Below are 25,007 nucleotides of genomic sequence, written 5' to 3'. Positions count from 1 at the left end.
TCTCTAAACTGTCCCTCAGTCAGCAAACAGCGTCCTGTCACTAACTGAATTCACAGCAGAGTGATCGCAAAATGGCGCCAGCAACTTTTAAACTGCATCATGACATCATTTCAGCAGCCAATCACAGCCTTGCCAGTACTTTCATGCCCTCCATGCTAAACAGGATGTGCCCACACTTGGAATCATTCTCATTGGCTGAATTTCTGAATTTTGAATCTTGGAACTTCCGATTCCGGTATCCGATACGCGGCAAGTATCGGAATCCCGGTATCGGAATTCCGATACCGCAAGTATCGGCCGATACCCGATACTTGCGGTATCGGAATGCTCAACACTAGCTGCAACCTATCCACCACAGAATCCACCCCAGGACAGTCAGAAGGCTCAACCTGACCCGAGGAAAAAAGAGGATGAAAACCAGAATTGCAGAAAAAAGGTGAAACCAAAGTAGCAGAACTAGCCCGATTATTAAGGGCAAACTCGGCCAATGGCAAAAAAGTCACCCAATCATCCTGATCAGCCGAAACAAAACATCTTAAATAGGTTTCCAAGGTCTGATTAGTTCGCTCGGTTTGACCATTCGTCTGAGGATGGAAGGCCGACGACAAAGACAAATCAATGCCCATCTTAGCACAAAAGATCCGCCAAAATCTGGACACAAACTGGGATCCTCTGTCAGACACAATATTTTCAGGGATGCCGTGCAAGCGAACCACATTCTGAAAAAATAGAGGAGCCAAATCAGAGGAGGAAGGCAACTTAGGCAAGGGCACCAAATGGACCATTTTGGAAAAACGATCACACACCAACCAGATGACAGACATTCTCTGAGAGACTGGAAGATCCGAAATAAAATCCATGGAAATGAGCGTCCAAGGCCTCTTCGGGACAGGCAAAGGCAAAAGCAAACCTCTGGCACGAGAACAGCAAGGCTTAGCCCGAGCACAAATCCCACAGGACTGAACAAAGGAACGCACATCCTGCGACAAGGAAGGCCACCAGAAGGACCTAGCCACCAAATCTCTGGAACCAAAAATCCATGGATGTCCTGCCAACACCGAAGAATGAACCTCAGAAATAACTCTGCTGGTCCATCTATCTGGGACAAACAGTCTCTCTGGTGGGCAACGGTCCGGTCTATCCGCCTGAAATTTCTGCAGCACTCGTCGCAAATCTGGGGAAATGGCAGACAAAATCACTCCCTCTCTGAGGATACCAGCCGGCTCTGAAACTCCCGGAGAGTCAGGCACAAAACTCCTAGAAAGAGCATCAGCTTTCACGTTCTTCGAACCAGGCAGGTACGAGACCACGAAATCGAAACGGGAGAAAAACAACGACCAACGAGCCTGTCTAGGATTCAGCCGCTTGGCAGACTCGAGATAAATCAGATTTTTGTGATCAGTTAAGACCACTACACGATGCTTAGCTCCCTCGAGCCAATGTCGCCACTCCTCAAATGCCCACAAATCCCACAGGACTGCACAAAGGAACGCACATCCCGCTACAAGGAAGGCCACCAGAAGGACCTAGCCACCAAATCTCTGGTACCAAAAATCCCAGGATGTCCTGCCAACACCGAAGAATGAACCTCGGAAATAACTCTGCTGGTCCATCTATCTGGGACAAACAGTCTCTCTGGTGGGCAACGGTCTGGTCTATCCGCCTGAAATTTCTGCAGCACTCGTCACAAATCTGGGGAAATGGCAGACAAAATCACTCCCTCTCTGAGGATATCAGCCGGCTCTGAAACTCCCGGAGAGTCAGGCACAAAACTCCTAGAAAGAGCATCAGCTTTCACGTTCTTCGAACCAGGCAGGTACGAGACCACGAAATCAAAATGGGAGAAAAACAACGACCAACGAGCCTGTCTAGGATTCAGCCACTTGGCAGACTCGAGATAAATCAGATTTTTGTGATCAGTTAAGACCACTACACGATGCTTAGCTCCCTCAAGCCAATGTCGCCACTCCTCAAATGGCCACTTCATAGCCAACAACTCCCGATTACCAACATCATAATTTCGCTCAGCAGGCGAAAACTTTCTTGAAAAAAAAGCACAAGGCTTCATCACAGAGCCATCAGAGCTTCTCTGCGACAAAACAGCCCCTGCTCCAATCTCAGAAGCATCAACCTCGACCTGAAAAGGAAGAGAGACATCAGGCTGACACAAAACTGGAGCCGAAGAAAACCGGTGCTTCAGCTCCCGAAAGGCCTCCACAGCCGCAGGAGACCAATTAGTCACATCAGAACCCTTCTTGGTCAAATCCGTCAAGGGTTTAACCACGCCAGAAAAATTAGCAATGAAGCGACGGTAAAAATTAGCAAAACCCAAGAACTTCTGAAGACTCTTAACAGATGTAGGCTGAGTCCAGTCATGAATAGCCTGGACCTTGACTGGGTCCATCTCAATAGTAGAAGGAGAAAAAATAAAACCCAAAAAGGAAACCTTCTGTACTCCGAAGAGACATTTTGAGCCCTTCACAAATAAGGCATTAGCACGCAGGACCTGAAATACCATCCTGACCTGCTTCACATGGGACTCCCAGTCCTCAGAAAAGACCAAAATGTCATCCAGATACACAATCATAAATTTATCCAGATATTCTGGGAAGATGTCATGCATGAAGGACTGGAACACAGAAGGAGCATTAGAGAGTCCAAAAGGCATCACCAAGTACTCAAAATGGCCTTCGGGCGTATTAAATGCTGTTTTCCATTCATCCCCCTGCTTAATGCGCACAAGGTTATACGCACCACGAAGATCTATCTTGGTGAACCAACTGGACCCCTTAATCCGAGCAAACAGATCAGACATCAATGGCAAAGGATACTGAAATTTGACCGTGATTTTATTTAAAAGACGATAATCTATACAAGGTCTCAGAGAACCATCCTTCTTGGCCACAAAAAAGAATCCTGCACCAAGAGGGGAGGAGGACGGGCGAATATGTCCCTTCTCTAAAGACTCCTTTATATAGCTCCGCATTGCGGCATGTTCTGGTACAGACAAATTAAAAAGTCGTCCCTTAGGGAACTTACTACCAGGAATCAAATTTATAGCACAATCACAATCCCTGTGAGGAGGCAGGGCACCGGATCTGGGCTCATCAAATACATACTGGTAGTCCGACAAAAACTCAGGGTCCTCAGAAGGAGTGGAAGAAGCAATTGATACCAAAGGAGCATCGCCATGAATCCCCTGGCAACCCCAACTTGACACAGACATAGCTTTCCAATCCAGAACTGGATTATGGGCCTGCAGCCATGGCAGACCCAACACGACAACATCATGCAAATTATGCAGCACAAGAAAGCGAATCACCTCCTGATGTACAGGAGTCATGCACATGGTCACTTGAGTCCAATATTGAGGCTTATTCTCAGCCAATGGTGTAGCATCAATTCCCCTCAGTGGAATAGGGAATTCCAAAGGCTCCAGGACAAAACCACAGCGCCTGGCAAACGACAAATCCATCAGATTCAGGGCAGCACCTGAATCCACAAAAGCCATAACCGAGTAGGATGACAAAGAACAAATTAAAGTAACAGACAAAATGAATTTAGGCTGTATAGTACCAATGGTGACAGGTTTAGCGATTTTTTTAACGCGCTTAGAGCATGCTGAGATAACATGAGTTGAATCACCACAGTAAAAGCACAACCCATTTTGACGTCTATGATTTTGCCGCTCAATTCTGGTCAGAACTCGGTCACATTGCATAGACTCAGGTCTCTGTTCAGAAAACACCGCCAGATGGTGCGCAGATTTGCGCTCCCGCAAACGCCGATCAATCTGAATGGCCAAAGCCATTGAGTCATTCAGACTTGCAGGCGTGGGGAACCCCACCATAACATTCTTAATGGCTTCAGAAAGACCTTCTCTGAAATTTGCAGCCAAGGCACACTCATTCCATTGAGTAAGCACCGACCATTTCCGAAATTTTTGACAATACACGTCAGCTTCATCCTGGCCCTGAGAAAGAGCCAGCAAGGCCTTTTCTGCCTGGTTCTCAAGATTAGGTTCCTCATAAAGCAGTCCAAGCGCCAGAAAAAACGCATCCACATTCAGCAATGCAGGATCTCCTGGCACCAGAGAGAAGGCCCAATCTTGAGGGTCGCCACGTAACAAGGAGATAACAATTTTAACTTGCTGAGCGGAATCACCAGAGGAACGAGGTCTCAAAGATAGAAATAATTTACAATTATTCTTAAAATTCAGAAACCTAGATCTATCTCCAGAAAACAACTCAGGAATAGGTATTTTTGGCTCTGACATAGGGCTATGAACAACAAAATCCTGAATGCTTTGCACCCTTGCAGCAAGATGATCCACACTAGAAGTCAGACTCTGAATATCCATGTCTGCAGCTGAACACAAAACCACCCAGAGATTAAGGGGATGAGAGAAGCTGGACAGACTGCAGCAAAGATAGAGAGAAAAAAAAAATTGTACTCAGGGCTTCTCTTATCCCACTTCGGGAAGCATTAAACACTTTTTTGGCCTGCTGTACTGTTATGATCCTAGTGGCTGAGGATCACAAAACGGACTAGCTAAGTTTATGAACATAGACACGAGCTCTAGGGAGGTGGTAACTGGACTGACCGCAAACCTGATCCTAACCAACACACTAAAGGAAGCCGGTGAACGTGCCTAAAATCCTGGACGTCTCGACGCAGCCTGAGAAACTATCTACTCCTGAGGGAAAGTAAGACCTCACTTGCCTCAAGAGAAATCACCCCAAAGATATAGGAAGCCCCCAACAAATAATAACGGTGAGGTAAGGGGAAAACACAAACGTAGAAATGAAAACAGATTAAGCAAATGAGGCCCGCTAATACTAGATAGCAGAAGACAGATAGGGAACTGTGCGGTCAGTAAAAAACCCTATGCAAAATATCCACGCTGAGAATACAAGAACCCCCACACCAACTAACGGTGTGAGGGGAGAAACTCAGCCCCCTAGAGCTACCAGCAAGCAAGGAAATCACATATTAGCAAGCTGGACAAGAAAACAAAAATAAACCCAGAAACATATGACCACTGATGGTCAAAAAATGAACCAAGCAAAACTTAGCTTCTCTTGAAGAGACTGATAATGAAGGACTGCAGGAGAGCTCCAAAATAGCACTGAAGACATTGACAGCAGGCAACAACTGAGAGTCCAGGTGAACTAAATAGGAAACCAGCTAAGAGATAACGAGACAGCTGATCCTGCCTCAGACCTGCAGAATGACACAAAGAACCACCAGAGGGAGCCCAAAGACAGCACTCACACAGTACCAGTTGTGACCACAAAAGGGAGCCCAAAAACAGAGTTCACAACAGTTAGGACTGCTCTATATTGGTATACCTTGATGTTTGGTGGAGCAGCTTAGTATACATTTTTTTGCAAAAAACTTATCAACCAAATACCCTGTTTTTTACATCTTTTTACTAGCACTCACTGATTACTGTGATTTTTCTTCAATTTTTTTAGTTCAATTTTTTTGAGTGTTTTTGGTTTTACTGTGGTCTTTTGTGTCTTCAAGTTTCTTGGTGGTGTGTGAACATGTTCCTACAGACTTGTCCACTGTGCAAGTAGCCCATGTGTTTCTGTTTCCATAAGCATTACAGTAATAAGGCCTCAAGGGCCACCACTAGTGATGAGGGAGCATGCTCGACACTACTTGGTACTCGCCCAAGTATCACGGTACTCGGTTTACTTGGAGAACACCGAGCATTTCTGGGATTATTCGGCGGGAGCTTGAGTCTCCATCATTAAATTTTGGCACTTTTCAGAGCGCCAATGAACATGCAGGGATTGTCTGCCATGCACTGTAATACCGCAGCCATCTTTGTTGTGGTATTACAGTGATTGGCTGGCCATACAGCATCATCAGGTCTATAAGAGACCTGACGCTGCCCTGATCGGCGCATTCTGCTCCAGACTAAGCTAGGGTAGGGAGAGCTGCTGCTGAGATAGGGTCAGATTCGTTCTTTTATTAGTTAGTGTGGGTCTACTATTGTTCAATCCACAAATCCTGATAAACCATCAGTCCTTTTTAGGGCTAATTCAGGGGTTATATAGATTGCAGTGCTAGGTAGGCAGGGGAGTCTATGTGCGCATATCCACACCAGTGCAAGGCATGCAGGCACTGTATGTGAGTATATAGATCTCAGTGCATATATCAAAAGGCTCCATTACTTTCTGCTGCTGCATATTTTATATATACTTAGCTGCAGGTATCCATGGCTAGGATTTTTTTTTTTGCATCTTATATCTGCTAATTTTATTACAAAGCAATCCATAGCCCCCTTTTTTCTACATTTATTTGCTTGGTCACACTGCAGACTACAGCCTGGTCATTTTAATACAAGAGCATTAAAATCTAACAATTTAAAACTGTTTTTTTTGCACTGGCATCAGATCTAAGTGCACAGAAAATTCTGGGTTATTTTTTTGGTACTATAGTATTTTTTGGAGTGTCTTACAACATTTTTCGACACCATTTTGCTGACCAAAAAATCTTTAGCTGGCCCAAAAATATTTAGCTATAGTTCTTATATTTATCATTGTGATTTGTACGCCACACGCATCGCATATCATTGCAGTAAATATTTTACAATTTTAGTACTCCAATTTTTTTATTTTAGTGTTATAGCCTACTTATTGACACAATTTTGGTGGGCCCCAAAAAATCAAGGCCACATTTTGAATAGTCTATTATCTTCATCAGATGCCCGGTCTATCTGTGGTCTGCAAATACTTGCTTTTCAGGCATACATTCCACTTTTTTATCTGTCTGATACCGTTGGTCTATACAGTATTTTGGGGTTAAAAAAATTTAAAAAACTCCAGGCCACATATTAAAACAGTCTGTTATCTCAGTCAGACACCCGGTCTATCTGTGGTCTCCAAATACTTGCTTTTCAAGCATACATTCCACTTTTTTGGCTGTCTGCTACACTTGGTCTATACTGTATTTTGGGGTTAACATTTAAAATAAAAAAACTCCTGGCCACATATTGAAATAGTCTATTATCTCCGTCAGATGCCCGATCTGTCTGTGGTCTCCAAATACTTGCTTTTCAGGCATACATTTCACTTTTTTGGGCGCTGTGTTAGCCTACTTCGTGACAGTAATTTTCTTTTTAAAAAATAAAGAAAAAGCCACATATTGAACATTGTGGTTTCTCTGTCAGATGCTTCCTCTATCTGTGGGTTAATAATTGTTGCATTTTGAGTGCTCCTTTGAAATGGTTTTGGTGCTTAAAAAAATGTGTTAAAAGCAAAATGAAAAAATTCCCGACATTCCATTTAATTAAAAGTGTGTTTTTTCGGCACACTGATCACATATAAGTTTTCTCAAAATTAATCCATTTGCATTGAACTTTTTAAATATTTCTGTAGTCCATTTAAAATGGGCAAGGCAAAGGGCAAGGGACAAGGAAGTGGATGTGATGCTGAATGTGGGCCACAACAAAGACCCACATCTTCTCGCTCAACTTTCCTGTCCCAGTTTCTAGGTGACCGCAGCACACCACTATTGAAGCCAGAGCAGTGTGAAATGGTTGTTGGTTGGTTAGCTGATAATGTTCCAGTCACTTTGCCACCACCACCACCACGTCTTCCACACTGTCAAGTTTGAGTAGCCGTGAGTGTGGACCGCATATTACTCACCCTAATCCTCCTAATCCACCCTAATCCTCCTTCTTCCCACCATGCTTAGTACCCTGAAACAACTGATCCAACACTTGGACACTCCGAAGAGCTGTTCACTTTTCCCTTTAAAGATTCCAAACTCTTGACCGGTCAACTTGAAATGGGGCAAGATGAAATCGCATGTAGCGATGTCCAAAGATTTGAGCAGCCACGGTCACGCAAAGGCGATGGTGGGAAAGTGTCACAAGAGGTGGACAATGATAAGATGCAATTGCCAGAAAGTCAGGAGGAGGAGCAGGGTGCAGATGTGCAAGACAAAGTGGTGGATGACATAGTAACTGACCCAACCTGGCAGGAGGACATGCAGAGTGAGGATGGCATCACTCATGGGGAAGGAGGCATAGTACCCCAACAGGCAGGAAGAAGCAGTGTGGTGGCCGTAGACAGAAGGTGTGCATCCATTCCCCCTAACACCAACATGACGGAAGCTGCCATTCCAACTGTTAGATATTCCAGAGTCTGGTTATTTTTTAAAGACTCTGACGATAACCCTAAACAGGTCATTTGCAGCACCTGCCATGCCCGCATCTGCAGGGGTAACAAAACTACCAGCCTGCCTACCACCAGCATGATCAGGTACATAGCAGCAAAGTACCCGACTTTGTGGGCTGAACCCCAGGCTCCAGGAACACTGTCTGTAGGTGACACCACTGCTTCTTCCACTGTTTTGCGTACAAGCCAATCCACAGTCTGTGGTGCATGCGATGCTGCCTCGTGCCCTGCACCTGTTGTTGCCCACAGTCAACTAGCACCATCATTAAGCCCATCCATGTCCTTGTCCCAGCGCAGCCTTCAGTTGTCTATACCCCAGTCATTGGAATGCAAGCAGAAGTACGCAGCCAACGTCCCACAGGCCACAGTACTAAATTCTCACATTTCTCCTTTGCTTGCACTCAAAATGTTGCCTTTTAGGCTTGTTGAATTGGAAGATTTCTGCAACCTGATGGCGGCTGCCGTCCCAAGGTACTCGGTCCCCAGTGGGCACTATTTCTACTGGTGAGCCGTACCGGCATTACAACAGCACGTGTCCCACAACTTAACCCGTGCCCTCAACAATGCTGTTACTGGGAAAGATGACTTAACCACGGACACGTGGACAAGTGTTGTGGGCAGGGATGGTACATCTCTCTGATGGCACATTGGGTTAACATAGTGGAAGCCGGGACCCAGTTGGACCATGGGATGGAACACATGCCCCCGACGCCGAGGATTGTGGGCCCTACATCAATCAGGGTTGCCCCCACAGTCTACAGCTCCTGCACCTCCTCCTCCTCCTCTTCAACCTCCATATCTGAAATGAGCACATCAGTCAGAAGCTGGAAGCACTGCAACACTGCCTCAACTAAGCGACAACAGGCTGTGCTGAAGCTAACCTGCTTAGGTGACAAACCACATAATGCTGAAGAGTTGTGGACAGCGCTGAAAGAGCAGTCAGATTTTTGGCTGACACCGCTGCTGAACCTACAGCCAGGCATGGCCGTGTGTGACAATGGCAGGAACCTGATGGCAGCCCTGAGGCAAGGTGTGCTCACACGTACCTTGCCTGGCCCATGTACTTAACATCATCGTTCAACGTTTTCTCAAAAGCTACCCGGAGCTGCCGGATCTGCTAGTGAAAGTACGCTTCCTGTCTGGCCATTTTAGAAAGTCAGCTACAGCTTCAGCTGCCCTTGCCATGCTTCAGTAGTGTTTTCAGCTTCCGGCTCACCGACTGGTGTTTGATGTCCCCATGCAATGAAACTCTACACTGCATATGTTGGAAAGATTTGTGAGCAGAAGAGGGCAGCTGATGACTACCAGCATCAACAAGACCATCATTATTCAGTTCAGACTCCACACATAAGACCTCACAAGTGGACATGGATGTCAGATATATGTACCATCCTCCAAAACTTTGAGGACTGCACCAAGATGGTGAGCGGTGATGATGACATAATTAGCATCACCATCTAGCTTCTCTGCATTCTGAAAACCTCTCTGCTCACAACTAAAGAGGATGCATTGCAGGAGGAGCATGAGGACATGGAGCAAGGAACCATACAGGGTGATTACACACAGCCCAGCCTCATGTCATCCCAAAGAAATAGACAATGAGGAAAAGGAGAAAGAATAACCGGAGCTACTTTCATGCGCTATAGACGGTACTGCAAGCACAGGTTCTATACCGTGTGTTCAGCTTGGATGGCCTGAGGACAGGGAGGAGAAAGAGGATGAGGAGGACAGCATGGTCAGTCGTCCTGTTGGTGAGGACACGGAAGTCTTTCCAGTTAGCAGTCTGGCACGCATGGCTGACTTTATGTTGCGCTGCATTTCCCTTTACCCTCACATTATTAAAATTTTCGGTGACACTCATTACTGGTTGGTGACACTTTTAGACCCATGCTACAAGGAGGACTTTCAATCTCTTCTTCCAGAGGCAGACAGGTGTACTAAAATGGTGCAGTACCAGAGGGCCCTTGTAGCGGAATTACTAAAAAAAATTCCCATCTGGGAACCCTGGCAGCAGACATCAGAGTTTGTTGTACAACCAAGGAGAACAGGCAAGAGAGACATAAGAACAATCCTGCACAGGCAGGGGAACAATGGCAAAGTTCTGGGACAGTTTTCTCAGACCCTCCCATCACTCAGGCACAGAGGCAAGGGGTGCTGTCACAAGAAGTGCAATGTTTGGGAAGATGCTGAGGGAGTAGCTTGCTGATCGTACAATTGTCCTCCGTGATTCTTCTGTGCCTTTTAATTATTGAGTATCTAAGCTGGACACGTGGCATGAACTGTCTCTCTATGCCTTGGAGGTCCTGGCCTGCCCTGCTGCTAGTGTTCTGTCAGAGCAGGTTTTTAGTGCCGCTGGCGGAATTATAACTAATAAGCGTATCCGCCTGTCAACTGAAAATGCTGACAGGCTGACTCTTATAAAAATGAACAAGGGCTGGATTGGGCAAGACTTCTGTACACCACCAAATGAAAACAGCTAAACATAACCTCAAATACATTGTCTTTTTGGGGAGGTGTATTCTCATGCACCTCTTCACAACCACACATGGGTATACGCTTCCTGATTTGGTCTGTTTGGTGTTATCCTCCTCCTTATCCTCATCCTCATCATCCACAACCACTAGAACACCAAGGTGAACGTATTCCATGATGCAAAAGTTACTCAATTTTTGTGCAAGGGTATTTTTATTTGAAACCAAAAATTTTTTTACTCCCCATGGGGAAATGTTTGTCAGTCCATGCACTTAGTGAATGGGCATTTCAATTCTAGGAGACCCGCTCCTTTAAAATGGGAATAGAGACATATGAGGACATCCTCCATGTCTCTTTAGGTACCACCACTAGAACACGAGGGTGAACAGATTCCGTGATGCAACAGTCACACTATTTTTTGGAAAGGGTGTTTATGATGCCCGTAAATAATAAAAAAAAAAAAGTGTACCCCCAAGGGGAAATGTTTGTTAGCCCATACACTGAGTGCATGGGCTAACAAACATTTCCCCTTGGGGGGTACACTTTTTTTTTTTTATTATTTACGGGCATCATAAACACCCTTTCCAAAAGGTTAAGTATAGGTGAAGTGCTCCTTTTTAATGTCACAATTTTTTTATGAGACCCTCCTCCACGTTTCTTCCAAGGGGGATTGTGGTGCATTCAAATTACGGCCAGGCCTTGCATTCACTTCATGGACAAAATTTATGATAATAAAAAAACTAATAATAATGTGAACTTTTGTTTCATGTGGCCATCCAGTACGTGGTTTCAAAGGGTTATTGGAGTGCATGTAACATTGGTGCAGGGCAGGCCTTGCATTCAGTGTGTAAGCAAACAGTATGGGAGACACACTTTCTTCTAATGGGAACAATTTTGTCATGAGGTCGTAAAGTACGTCTGCTGAAAGGCTTATTGGGGTGCATGTAATTTTGGGCCAGACCAAGCCTTGCATTCAATGCATAGGAAAACAGTATGGGAGACACACTTTCTTCTAATGGGAACAATTTTGTCATGAGGCCATAAAGTACGTCTGCTGAAAGGCTTATTGGGGTGCATTTAACATTGGTGCAGGGCAGGCCTTGCATTCAATTCATAAGAAAACAGTATGGGAGACACACTTTCTTCTAATGGGAACAATTTTGTCCTGAGGCCATAAAGTATGTCTGCTGAAAGGCTTATTGGGGTGCATGTAACTTTGGGACAGGCCAGGCCTTGCATTCATTGCATAAGAAAACAGTTTGGGAGACACACTTTCTTCTAATGGGAACAATTTTGTCATGAGGCCGTAAAGAACGTCTGCCGAAAGGCTTGTTGGGGTGCATGTAACTTTGGGACAGGCCAGGCCTTGCATTCAATGCATAAGAATACAGTATCGGAGACACACTTTCTTCTAATGGGAACAATTTTGACATGAAGCCCTCAAGTACATCTGCAGAAACGGTGTAGGCCTTGCATTCAATGCAACATTTTTTCAGGAGGCCCCCCTGTACGTCTCGTGAAAGGGGTATTGGAGTGCATCATAATTTTTGCCAGCCCAGCCACTCACTGCATAGGCAGTAACAGTATAGAATACCCACTGTTTAATGGCCCTTTAAGAACATTAACGCCATCTGATACCCCTTGAAAAATAGGCTCTGTGACTTTAAGAGTCCCTCCTTCATACTTGAAAAAAGATGTGTCTGTTTATGTGTCACACAACACATGGCCAGCTAGGGTTGTTAAATGTTACAATGACGTTACCCAATGAATGCATTTGTATTGGTTGAAAGCAATGCTAAAGATGAAAAACGCATCAAAAACGCTGCGTGTGAACATAGCCCAAGTGGTGGAGGAACATTTTTGGTTGGGGATAGTTATTTGGCTTTATGTAATTCATTACCCTGGAAAAGATGTTCCTTAACATATTTTCCAGCAAAATCCATTTTCCTTTCGTTTTTGTATGTTTTTTGGTGCGCCTGTAAAAAAGGCGTGAAACTGTGACAACATTGTTTACAGCTGTGACCTATGACTCAGAAATGCATCCAGGGGCGATCCACATGATGTTCCCATGTCATTTGAGTAATGTTTCCATAATTTTCAGACATTTTTAGACCTTAAAAGGACCCCCCGGGGATCTCGGCAAAAATGCTTGGGTTTCCCATAGACTTACATTGGGCTCGGTGGCCCGAATATTCCAATTTGCTCGACCCGACCAACGAGCACCCGAGCATTTTAGTGCTCGCCCATCTCTAGCCACCACCACTACCTCCTTCAGCTCCCCCTCTCCATTCACATTCTCCTGACTCCTACAGTAGCAATGCTTAAATTTAATAAACATAATATTAATTCCAGCAGTCCGTACAGATGAAGTTTGCAGGCAGGCTTAATGATGACAATTTCCCATTGAAAAATTGGTGGGCAGCAGTAATGAAGAAAATAAGTTCAGTGCCAGGAAGTGTCTTCATTCAACCTTCAGTGGGCACTAGGACCCAGAGGAAGTCCAGTGTGTGTTGTCCAATTAGAGAGTGGGCATTTGTTGGAGCTAACCAGAGCGCTGCCAGCCTGTAGGAAGAAGCTTGTCAGGTCAGTTTTATCCCACATTGCTCACTGCATTGAGACTCTGTGATTGGCTTCTGTGCAGTGGGCAGAACCTCACTCAGACTAGGGAGCAGGCATTTTTGTCTCCTTGCTTCTGTCATCTCAGAGCTCTGCCTTCTGCCTGATGTCAAAAGTGGTCATGAATTGAAGTGGCCCCTTTCCTGTTGGTGTCTCCCTCTGCACCCCCCCAGTACCAACAGTACTGATGCAATGTTACACCTGTCCTATACACCTGCCAGGACTTTGTGGCACAAAATTGTGAGAGGCCATAATTAGGGATGAGCAGACCCGTAGATGTTCGAGTTCATCGGGTTCAGCTGAACTGTCGATTAAAGTCCAGTTCGGGCATCAGAACTTGACCAGAACTTGACTCCGACCCCAACAGACATCAATGGGGACCCAAACTTTAGTGCTCTAAAACGGGCTAGGTGTCAGGACTCAAACCCCATCAGCTCTTGTGCACCAGGGGGCAGCTCTTCCCTCTGAGGTATTTATCTTGCTGGACAGTTCCTTGCGAAACCAGATACTAGTGCCTGTTTTGTTCCTGATTGTCTCCACCCTGTGATCTCTGTTGTGAACTCTGTTTTCAGGCTCCCTCTTGTGGTCACTGGTGGTATGGTGTGACTTTTGCTTTGGGCTCCTCCTGGTGGCTTTGTTTGTTATCCTGCTGGTCTCTGGCTATCAGCTGGTTCGTTATCCTCTGGGAGGTTCCTATATAGCTCTGTTTTGCTTTCACTTGTTGCCGGCTGTCGATGTAATCAGTGCTACTCAGATTCCTTCTGACTACCTTGCTCCCAGTCCATCCAGGACAAGCTAAGTTTTGTTTGCTCATTTTTTGATCAGCAGTGTTTATCATGTTTTCTTGTCCAGCTTGCTAAAATGTGATTTCCTCGCTTGCTGGATGCTCTAGTGGACTGAGTTTCTCCCCACACACCATTAGTTGGTGCGTGGGTTCTTGAAATCTCAGGATGGATATTTTGTAAGGGTTTTTTATTGATCGCATAGACCCCTGCTCTATTTTCTGCTTTCTAGTACTAGTGGGCCTCTTTTGCTGAATCTGATTTCATCCCTACGTATGTGCCTTCTTCTTACTTCACCGTTAATATTTGTTGGGGGCTTCTATATCTTTGGGGATTATTTCTCTGGAGGCAAGCAAGGTCTTTCTTTCTCTTTAGGGGTAGCTAGTTCCTAAGGCTGGCTCGAGACGTCTAGGAATATTTTAGGCACGTTCACCGGCTACCTCTATTTGTGTTGGATGGGTTCAGATTTGCGATCAGTCCAGTTACCATCTCCCTAGAGCTTGTCCTTAGTTTATTCACTTGCTGGTCTATTCGTGATCCTCAGCCACTAAGGATCATAACAGTACAGCCATCCAGAAAGTGTTAATTGCATGGCAGAAGCAGGAGAAAAGAAGCCTTGATATTTTTTTTTTTTTTTTTTTGCCGTGTGTCTAGCTGCTGTGGCTAGCTTCTCTCCTCCTCTTAATCTTGGTGTGGCTCTGAGTTCAGCTGCTGACATGGATGTCCAGAGTTTGGCTTCCAGTCTGGATCATCTTGCTGCTAGGGTTCAAAGTATTCAGGATTTTGTTGTTCACAGTCCTATGTCAGAGCCTAGATTACCTATTCCGGAGTTGTTTTCTGGAGATAGATCTAGGTTCCTGAATGTTAGGAACAATTGTAAGTTGTTTCTTTCTTTGAAACCTCGTTCCTCTGGTGATGCCGTTCAGCAAGTTAAGATTATCATTTCCTTTTTGCGCGGTGACCCTCAAGATTGGGCCTTCGCATTGGCGCCAGGGGATCCTGCATTGCTTAGTGTAGATGCATTTTTTCTAGCCCTTGGATTGCTCTATGAGGAACCTAATCTTGAGTACCAGGCTGAAAAAACGTTATTGGCCCTCTCGCAGGGGCAAGATGAAGCAGAGGTGTACTGCCAGAAATTTCGGAAATGGTCGGTGCTTACTCAGTGGAATGAGTGTGCCCTGGCTGCAAATTTCAGAGAAGGTCTTTCTGAAGCCATTAAGAATGTCATGGTGGGGTTCCCTACGCCTGCAGGTCTGAATGAGTCAATGACTCTGGCCATTCAGATTGATCGGCGTTTGCGGGAGCGCAAACCTGTGCACCATTTGGCGGTGTCTTCTGAACAGACACCTGAATCTATGCAATGTGACAGAATTCTGACCAGAAGTGAATGGCAAAATTATAGACGGCAAAATGGGTTGTGCTTTTACTGTGGTGACTCAGCTCATGTTATCTCAGCATGCTCTAAGCGCAAAAAAAGGTTGATAAATCTGTCACCATTGGTACTTTACAGCCTAAGTTCATTTTGTCTGTTACCCTGATTTGTTCCCTGTCATCTTACCCGGTTAATGCTTTTGTAGATTCAGGTGCCGCCCTGAGTCTGATGGATTGGTCATTTGCCAGGCGCTGTGGTTTTGATTTGGAGCCTTTAAAATTCCCTATTCCACTAAGGGGAATTGATTCTACACCATTGGCTACGAATAGACCTCAGTACTGGACACAAGTGACCATGTGCATGACTCCTGTTCATCAGGAGGTGATTCGCTTTCTTGTACTGCATAATTTGCATGATGTCATCGTGTTGGGTCTACCATGGTTGCAGACTCATAATCCAGTCCTGGATTGGAAAGCTATGTCGGTGTCAAGTTGGGGTTGTCAGGGAATTCATGGTGACGCTCCTGTGGTGTCAATTGCTTCATCCACTCCTTCTGAAGTCCCTACGTTTTTGTCAGACTACCAGGATGTATTTGAGGAGCCCAAACTCAATTCTCTACCTCCTCATAGGGACTGTGATTGTGCTATAAATTTGATTCCTGGTAGTAAGTTTCCTAAGGGACGACTTTTCAATTTATCTGTCCCGGAGCATGCTGCCATGCGGAGTTATATAAAGGAGTCTTTAGAGAAGGGACATATTCGCCCGTCCTCATCCCCTCTTGGTGCAGGATTCTTTTTTGTGGCTAAAAAGGATGGTTCCCTGAGACCCTGTATTGATTATCGCCTTTTGAATAAAATCACGGTCAAATTTCAGTATCCTTTGCCATTGTTAACTGATTTGTTTGCTCGAATTAGGGGGTCTAGTTGGTTCACCAAGATAGATCTTCGTGGTGCGTATAACCTTGTGCGTATAAAACAGGGTGAGGAATGGAAAACTGCATTTAATACGCCTGAAGGCCATTTTGAGTACTTGGTGATGCCTTTTGGACTTTCTAATGCTCCTTCAATCTTTCAGTCCTTTATGCATGACATCTTCCGTGAATATCTGGATAAGTTTATGATTGTGTATCTGGATGATATTCTGTTTTTTTCGGATGATTGGGAGTCTCATGTTAAGCAGGTCAGGATCGTCTTTCAGGTCCTGCGTGCCAATGCTTTATTTGTGAAGGGCTCAAAATGTCTTTTTGGAGTCCAGAAGATTTCTTTTTTGGGTTTCATTTTTTCTCCTTCTACTATTGAGATGGACCCAGTCAAGGTTCAGGCTATTCATGACTGGACACAGCCTACATCTGTTAAGAGTCTTCAGAAGTTCTTGGGTTTTGCTAATTTTTACCGTCGCTTCATAGCTAATTTTTCTGGCGTTGTTAAGCCTTTGACGGATTTGACCAAGAAGGGTTCTGATTAGTGTTGAGCATTCCGATACCGCAAGTATCGGGTATCGGCCGATACTTGCGGGTATCGGAATTCCGATACCGAGATCCGATACTTTTGTGGTATCGGGTATCGGTATCGAAACAACATTAATGTGATATAATGTGTAAAAGAGAGAATTAAAATAAAAAATATTGCTATACTCACCTCTCTGACGCAGCCTGGACCTCACCGAGGGAACTGGCAGCGTTCTTTGCTTAAAATTCGCGCGTTTACTTCCTTACGTGAAGTCCCGGCTTGTGATTGGTCGCGTGCCGCCCATGTGGCCGCGACGCGACCAATCACAGCAAGCCGTGACGTAATTTCAGGTCCTTCAGGATTTTAAAATTACGTTCTGGCTTGTGATTGGTCGCGTCGCGGCCACATGGGCGACGCGACCAATCACAAGCCGTGACGTCACGGGAGGCTGGACACGCGCGCATTTTAAAATGCGCGCGTGTCCAGCCTCCCGTGACGTCACGGCTTGTGATTGGTCGCGTCGCCCATGTGGCCACGACGCGACCAATCACAGCAAGCCGTGACGTAATTTCAGGTCCTTCAGGATTTTAAAATTACGTTCTGGCTTGTGATTGGTCGCGTCGCCCATGTGGCCGCGACGCGACCAATCACAAGCCGGGACTTCACGTAAGGAAGTAAACGCGCAAATTTTAAGCAAAGAACGCTCCCGGTTCCCTCGGTGAGGTGCAGGCTGCGTCGGAGAGGTGAGTATAGCAATATTTTTTATTTTAATTCTTTCTTTTACACATTAATATGGATCCCAGGGCCTGAAGGAGAGTTTCCTCTCCTTCAGACCCTGGGAACCATCAGGGATACCGTCCGATACTTGAGTCCCATTGACTTGTACTGGTATCGGGTATCGGTATCGGATTGGATCCGATACTTTGCCGGTATCGGCCGATACTTTCCGATACCGATACTTTCAAGTATCGGACGGTATCGCTCAACACTAGTTCTGATGTGACTAATTGGTCTTCTGCGGCTGTGGAGGCTTTTCGGGAGCTGAAGCGTCGGTTTTCTTCGGCTCCGGTCTTGTGTCAGCCAGATGTCTCACTTCCCTTCCAGGTGGAGGTTGATGCTTCCGAGATTGGAGCGGGGGCTGTTTTGTCGCAGAGAAGCCCCGATGGCTCTGTGTTGAAGCCATGTGCTTTCTTTTCAAGAAAGTTTTCGCCTGCCGAGCGGAATTATGATGTCGGTAATCGGGAGCTGTTGGCTATGAAGTGGGCATTTGAGGAGTGGCGACATTGGCTCGAGGGAGCTAAACATCGTGTGGTGGTCTTGACTGATCACAAGAATTTAATTTATCTCGAGTCGGCCAAGCGGCTGAATCCCAGACAGGCTCGTTGGTCATTGTTTTTCTCTCGTTTTGATTTCATGGTCTCGTACCTGCCGGGTTCGAAGAATGTGAAGGCTGATGCTCTTTCTAGGAGTTTTGTGCCTGACTCTCCTGGAGATTCAGAGCCGGCTGGTATCCTTAGAGAAGGGGTGATTTTGTCTGCCATCTCCCCAGATTTGCGATGTGTGCTGCAAGAGTTTCATTCGGATAGACCTGACCGCTGTCCACCGGAGAGACTGTTTGTCCCGGATAGATGGACCAACAGAGTCATCTCCGAGGTTCATTCTTTGGTGTTGGCGGGCCATCCTGGAATATTTGGTACCAGAGACTTGGTGGCCAGGTCTTTTTGGTGGCCTTCCTTGTCGTGGGATGTGCGTTCCTTTGTGCAGTCTTGTGGAATTTGTGCTCGGGCGAAGCCTTGCTGTTCTCGTGCCAGTGGTTTGCTGTTACCTTTGCCTGTCCCGAAGAGGCCTTGGACGCACATTTCCATGGATTTTATTTCAGATCTCCCTGTCTCTCAGAGAATGTCTGTCATCTGGGTGGTGTGTGATCGTTTTTCTAAGATGGTCCATTTGGTGCCCTTGCCTAAGTTGCCTTCCTCCTCCGAGTTGGTTCTACTGTTTTTTCAAAATGTGGTTCGTTTGCACGGGATTCCTGAGAACATTGTTTCTGACAGAGGATCCCAGTTTGTGTCTAGATTTTGGTGGACCTTTTGTGCTAAGTTGGGCATTGAATTGTCTTTTTCGTCGGCCTTCCATCCTCAGATGAATGGCCAAACCGAGCGAACTAATCAGACCTTGGAGACTTATTTAAGATGTTTTGTTTCTGCTGACCAGGACGACTGGGTTACTTTTTTGCCGTTGGCCGAGTTTGCCCTTAATAATCGGGCTAGTTCTGCTACTTTGGTTTCTCCTTTTTTTTGCAATTCGGGGTTTCATCCTCGTTTTTCCTCGGGTCAGGTGGAGCCTTCTGACTGTCCTGGAGTGGATGTTGTGGTGGATAGGTTGCATCAGATTTGGAATCATGTGGTGGACAATTTGAAGTTGTCACAAGAGAAGGCTCAGCTCTTTGCCAACCGCCGTCGCTGTGTGGGTCCCCGACTTCGCGTTGGGGACTTGGTGTAGTTGTCTTCTCGCTTCGTTCCTATGAAGGTCTCCTCTCCTAAGTTCAAGCCTCGGTTTATCGGCCCTTATAAGATTCTGGAAGTCCTTGGCCCTGTGTCATTCCGTCTGGACCTCCCGGCATCATTTGCTATTCATAATGTGTTCCATCGCTCGTTGTTGCGGAGGTATGTGGTACCTGTGGTTCCTCCGGTTGAGCCTCCTGCCCCGGTGCTGGTTGAGGGAGAATTGGAATACGTGGTGGAGAAGATCTTGGATTCTCGTGTTTCTAGACGGAGGCTCCAGTATTTGGTCAAGTGGAAGGGCTATGGTCAGGAGGATAATTCTTGGGTTGTCGCCTCTGATGTTCATGCGGCCGATTTGGTTCGTGCCTTCCATGTGGCTCATCCTGATCGCCCTGGGGGTTTTCATGAGGGTTCAGTGACCCCTCTTTAAGGGGGGGTACTGTTGTGAACTCTGTTTTCAGGCTCCCACTTGTGGTCACTGGTGGTATGGTGTGACTTTTGCTTTGGGCTCCCCCTGGTGGCTTTGTTTGTTATCCTGCTGGTCTCTGGCTATCAGCTGGTTCGTTATCCTCTGGGAGGTTCCTATATAGCTCTGTTTTGCTTTCACTTGTTGCCGGCTGTCGATGTAATCAGTGCTACTCAGATTCCTTCTGACTACCTTGCTCCCAGTCCATCCAGGACAAGCTAAGTTTTGTTTGCTCATTTTTTGATCAGCAGTGTTTATCATGTTTTCTTGTCCAGCTTGCTAAAATGTGATTTCCTCGCTTGCTGGAGTTTCTCCCCACACACCATTAGTTGGTGCGTGGGTTCTTGAAATCTCAGGATGGATATTTTGTAAGGGTTTTTTATTGATCGCATAGACCCCTGCTCTATTTTCTGCTTTCTAGTACTAGTGGGCCTCTTTTGCTGAATCTGATTTCATCCCTACGTATGTGCCTTCTTCTTACTTCACCGTTAATATTTGTTGGGGGCTTCTATATCTTTGGGGATTATTTCTCTGGGGGCAAGCAAGGTCTTTCTTTCTCTTTAGGGGTAGCTAGTTCCTCAGGCTGGCTCGAGACGTCTAGGAATTTTTTAGGCACGTTCACCGGCTACCTCTATTTGTGTTGGATGGGTTCAGATTTGCGATCAGTCATAACAGATCTCCTGATTGAACAGCCTACTTAAACCTAGCACTGCACTTCCTTCGTTGCAAGATTATTGAGCTCCCAGCTTTAAGTCTAGCTTCTTTCCACCTGCTGCTTATCCTCAAGATTCTATTGCTGCACTGTGTACTGACCTCTGGCTGTTTCTTGACTATGATACCTGCTTATCCTCCTAACTATACTGCTGTTCCGTGTACTGACCTCTGGCTATTTCCTGACAATTCTATTTGCTGGTGCTGCCCCTAGTGCTGCCCCTAGTGGTTGCAATATCACATCTCAAACGCAAGTTAGTCCATAGCAAAATAATCTCGCACACATAATGGAGTCCATTGCAGGGCAACTGAGGCAGTAAGTTGCTGAATTTCAGAATTTTCATGCAACATAGCAAGAAAAATGTTCTAAGTTGCAAACACAGGTGTTTGGTCAGCAAAAGGAAATTATTGAGTTACAGAAGCAACTTCTGGATTTGCGCATCTCAAGCCCGGAATCAAACACACACATGCTACCGCCCACAAAGTTCAATGGAGATCGTTATCATTATAGTGTATTCCTTAATCAATGTCATATCTATTTCCAGATGCAACTTTCTGTGTTTACCAGTGACAGGAAAAAGGTTTTTATCATCATTAATATCCTGACTGATGAGGCTCTTGCATGGCCCTCACCTTATATGGAAAAGACCTCCTTAATGACTTAGTTTCCTTCATCATAGCTATGGGTCAAGTGTTTGATGTTACAGCTGAAACCAAGTTGAATAACCTACGTCAATGGCGGCACTCTGTAGCTGAATATACCTCTGAATTCCGCCGCTGGGTGACAGACATCACATGGGATTTAGCTGCCAGAGGAGTCAAATTCGATGAGGATTATCAGTGCTAATTAAGGATGAACTTGCAAAGGTTGAGACCCCTGATAATTTAGAGGACTTTATTCAATGATGCATCTGAATTGATCAGAGACTCACTGAATGAAGAAAGGAAAAACTGCGAATATTTGGAAACAACCCTAATTACTCCTTTACTCAATCAGTCTTAAAACACCAACAGGAAATGGATAGTGTGCCTGAACCTATGCAAAATGAGGCAATCTGAAAAACATCTCTCTGCAGTAGAGGAGAGGTGATGTGCAGAAAATGTATGCCTCTATTGTGGGGGCTCTGGACATTTTGCAATTAACTGTCCTAATAAAAGGACTATAGCCTTCACAAATACCAAAACTGCAAGCGATTTAGACCTTTTTGAATGGCCAGATCCGATTATGCAGTCCATCTCATATGTAATGCAGGATAAAGGCAAAGAGCAATTACCATTGTCTCTTTTTGTCTTTCCCATACAAGTCATAATTGGGAGCCAAAAAATACAATGGTCTGCCCTGTTAGATTTTGGAGCAGGAGGGAATCTCATGGATTTACAATTTACACTTGATAATAACATTGCAAGTAGGACTAAATCCATGTCCATCGATATGGAAACTGTGGATGGGTCACCTTTATCTCCTGGACTTGTCACTCATGAGAGAATTGAAATTGAAATCTGTATTGAACCAAATCATCATGAGCTGTTAGTTTCCATCTTATTTCCTCTCCAAAATTTCCAGTTATTCTATGCAAATTGCCTCTTCTGAGAAAAAGAGGACTTAACTCTATAGCGCCACCTGTTGGAAGTAGCGATCCTACAAGTCACAATCAACCCTTTAACGAGTCTTGCAATATGACTTAGGATAAAAGCCAAATCAGTATCTCAATTCGCAGACACGGTGTTTCGGGCTGTTGGCCCTCGTCAGTGCGAAGCATGAGAACTGATTTGGCTAGGTGAGGCTCTGGACTGGAGTCTAAGGGGTAACATTTCTCCTTATGGAGAGTGACATACCAGCTGGCTTGTCAAGGTAAGGAGGCTTATTCGCCGTGCAATGCTCCTCTGGGATATTATATATGCATATTGCCTCTTCTGAGAAAAAGAGGACTTAACTCTATAGCGCCTCCTGTTGGCCAGCTGGTATGTCACTCTCCATAAGGAGAAACGTTACCCCTTAGACTCCAGTCCAGAGCTTCTCACCTAGCCAAATTTGTTCTCATGCTTCGCACTGACGAGGGCCAACAGCCCCAAACACCGTGTCTGCGAATTGAGATACTGATTTGGCTTTTATCCTAAGTCATATTGCACGACTCGTTAAAGGGTTGATTGTGACTTGTAGGATCGCTACTTCCAACAGGTGGCGCTATAGAGTTAAGTCCTCTTTTTCTCAGAAGAGGCAATTTGCATATTTAATTTCCCAGAGGAGCAGTTATTCTAGGAATTCCATGATCTTCAATCTATAACCCATCTATCAACTGGGCATCGAGGACCATTACCTTTCCCTCTGAATACTGTAAGAACAGTTGCCATGCTAATTTATCTGTTCTCAAACACATTTAAGTATCCGAGATTTCTAATTAGAATTATGTTAAACTACCACTGCAGTACAAGCAGTTCAGTGAGGTCTGCAGTAAGAAGAAAGTGGATCAACTACCTCCTCATCGTTCTTATGACTGTACCATTGAATTGCTTCCTGGAGCATCCATTTCATTTGGGTGAATTTACAATGTTTCTGAACTTGATAGTACTAAATGAATGAAAATTTAGATGAAAATTTAGAGAAAGGCTTCATTCAATCTTTTTCTTCGCCAGCTGGAGCACCCTTGTTTTTTGTAGAAAAGAAGGACTCAATCCTGCGGCCATGTATTTATTACAGGAAATAAATAAAATCACCATTAAAAATCGCTACCCACTCCACTTAATTTCTGAGTTGCTGGAGATTCTGAGTTGCTGGATAGACTGTGTTCTGCCAAGATTTTAAACAAACTCAATTTAAGAGGGGCTTTTAATCTCATACGAATTCACACTGGAGATGAGTCGGAAACCGCCTTTAGAACTAGATATGACATTTTGAATATCTGGTTATGCCTTTCGGAATTAGCAAATCCCCTGCCACCTTTCAGCACTTCATTAATGATTAGTGATGAGCAACCAGGCAACCCCCACATGTACTTATGCTGGCTAGCAGATGTAAATCATTCAGCTGCGGCAATAAAAACTAAATTTCCGAGCACTAAAAAATACTCGGAGGACACCCGAGTGTGATCGGGAATCTGGAGTAACGAGTATATTCGCTCATCACTATTAATGATGTTTTCCGAGATTTTTTTGATCAAATTGTTGTTTATCTCGATGATATTCTTATATTTTCACATACCTTGGAGGAGCATCGCATGCATGTCTAGTTAGTCCTGAAACGTCTACAGCTCTGTATCAAACTCAAAAAATGGGAATTTGAATAAAACAGGACTTAATTTCTTTGATAAATCATTTCCCCAGAAAGTTTGAGCATGTATCCCAGTAAAATCAGAGCATTTGTTGACTGGCCTGCCCAAATAAGTCTAAAAGACATCCAGCACTTTATAGGATTTGCAAAGTTCTACAGAAGGTTCATTAAAAAGTTTTCAAAAATCATTTTACCAATTATTTCACTCACAAAGAAAGTTACTTGTTTTTCTAGTCTCCAAAGGCACAAGTGGCTTTTGGCAAACTAAAGACTCTTTTACTTATGCACCATTACTAGTCCATCCAAATACTGAACTGCCGTTTGTTGTCGACATAGACACCTCAGACTCTGCGGTGGGAGCCGTTTTAGCACAGCGAGTTGGAGACAAGATGCAGCTTCATACATGTGCATTCCTTTCTCATACCATGTCATCTGCAGAAAAGAATTATGACATTGGAAATGTAGAACTTTTAGCAATTAAAGTGCCTTCTCCAAATTGAGACATCTTTTGGATGGGGCCAATCATTCGGTGATTATCCATAATGACTACAAAAACTTAGAATTCATCTGTACAGCTAAGAGGTTGTCTGCAAGACTAGCACATTGGGCCTTATTTTTCTTCAGGTGTAATTTTAAAATTTCTTATTGGCCTGGTTCTAGAAACGGCAAGGCTGATGCTCTGTCCAGGATATTTACCGAACCTCAGGAGAGGTCTAAGACTGACTGTACCATTCTACGCCCAAAAATGTATGGGGGAATACTGGATAACAAATAATTTTAAACAAAGATTAAAGATGGATACCAAACTGATTTTTTTCTTAACCATACTTCTAAAGACATCGATCTTTCTTTTAAGGAGGGGTTTTGGATGCAGAACTACCAAATATACAAGTGCTTTTCACTAAATAAGAATATCACCAAAAAGGTAATTTATTTCAGTTCTTCAATACAAAAAGTGAAACTCATATATAGAGTGATTGCAAACAGAGTGATCAATTTCAAATGTTTATTTGTGTTAATGTTGGTGACTATGACTTACAGCCAATGAAAACCCAAAAGTCATTATCTCAGTAAATTAGAATACTTTATAACACCAGCTTGAAATTTGATTTTAAAATCCGAAATGTTGGCCTACTGAAATGTATGTTCAGTAAATGCACTCAATACTTGGTCGGG

This window comes from Ranitomeya variabilis, chromosome 4 (genome assembly GCF_051348905.1).
Source record: "Ranitomeya variabilis isolate aRanVar5 chromosome 4, aRanVar5.hap1, whole genome shotgun sequence".
NCBI classification, from domain to species: Eukaryota; Metazoa; Chordata; class Amphibia; order Anura; family Dendrobatidae; genus Ranitomeya; species Ranitomeya variabilis.
Note: the sequence above shows the minus strand (reverse complement) of the source record.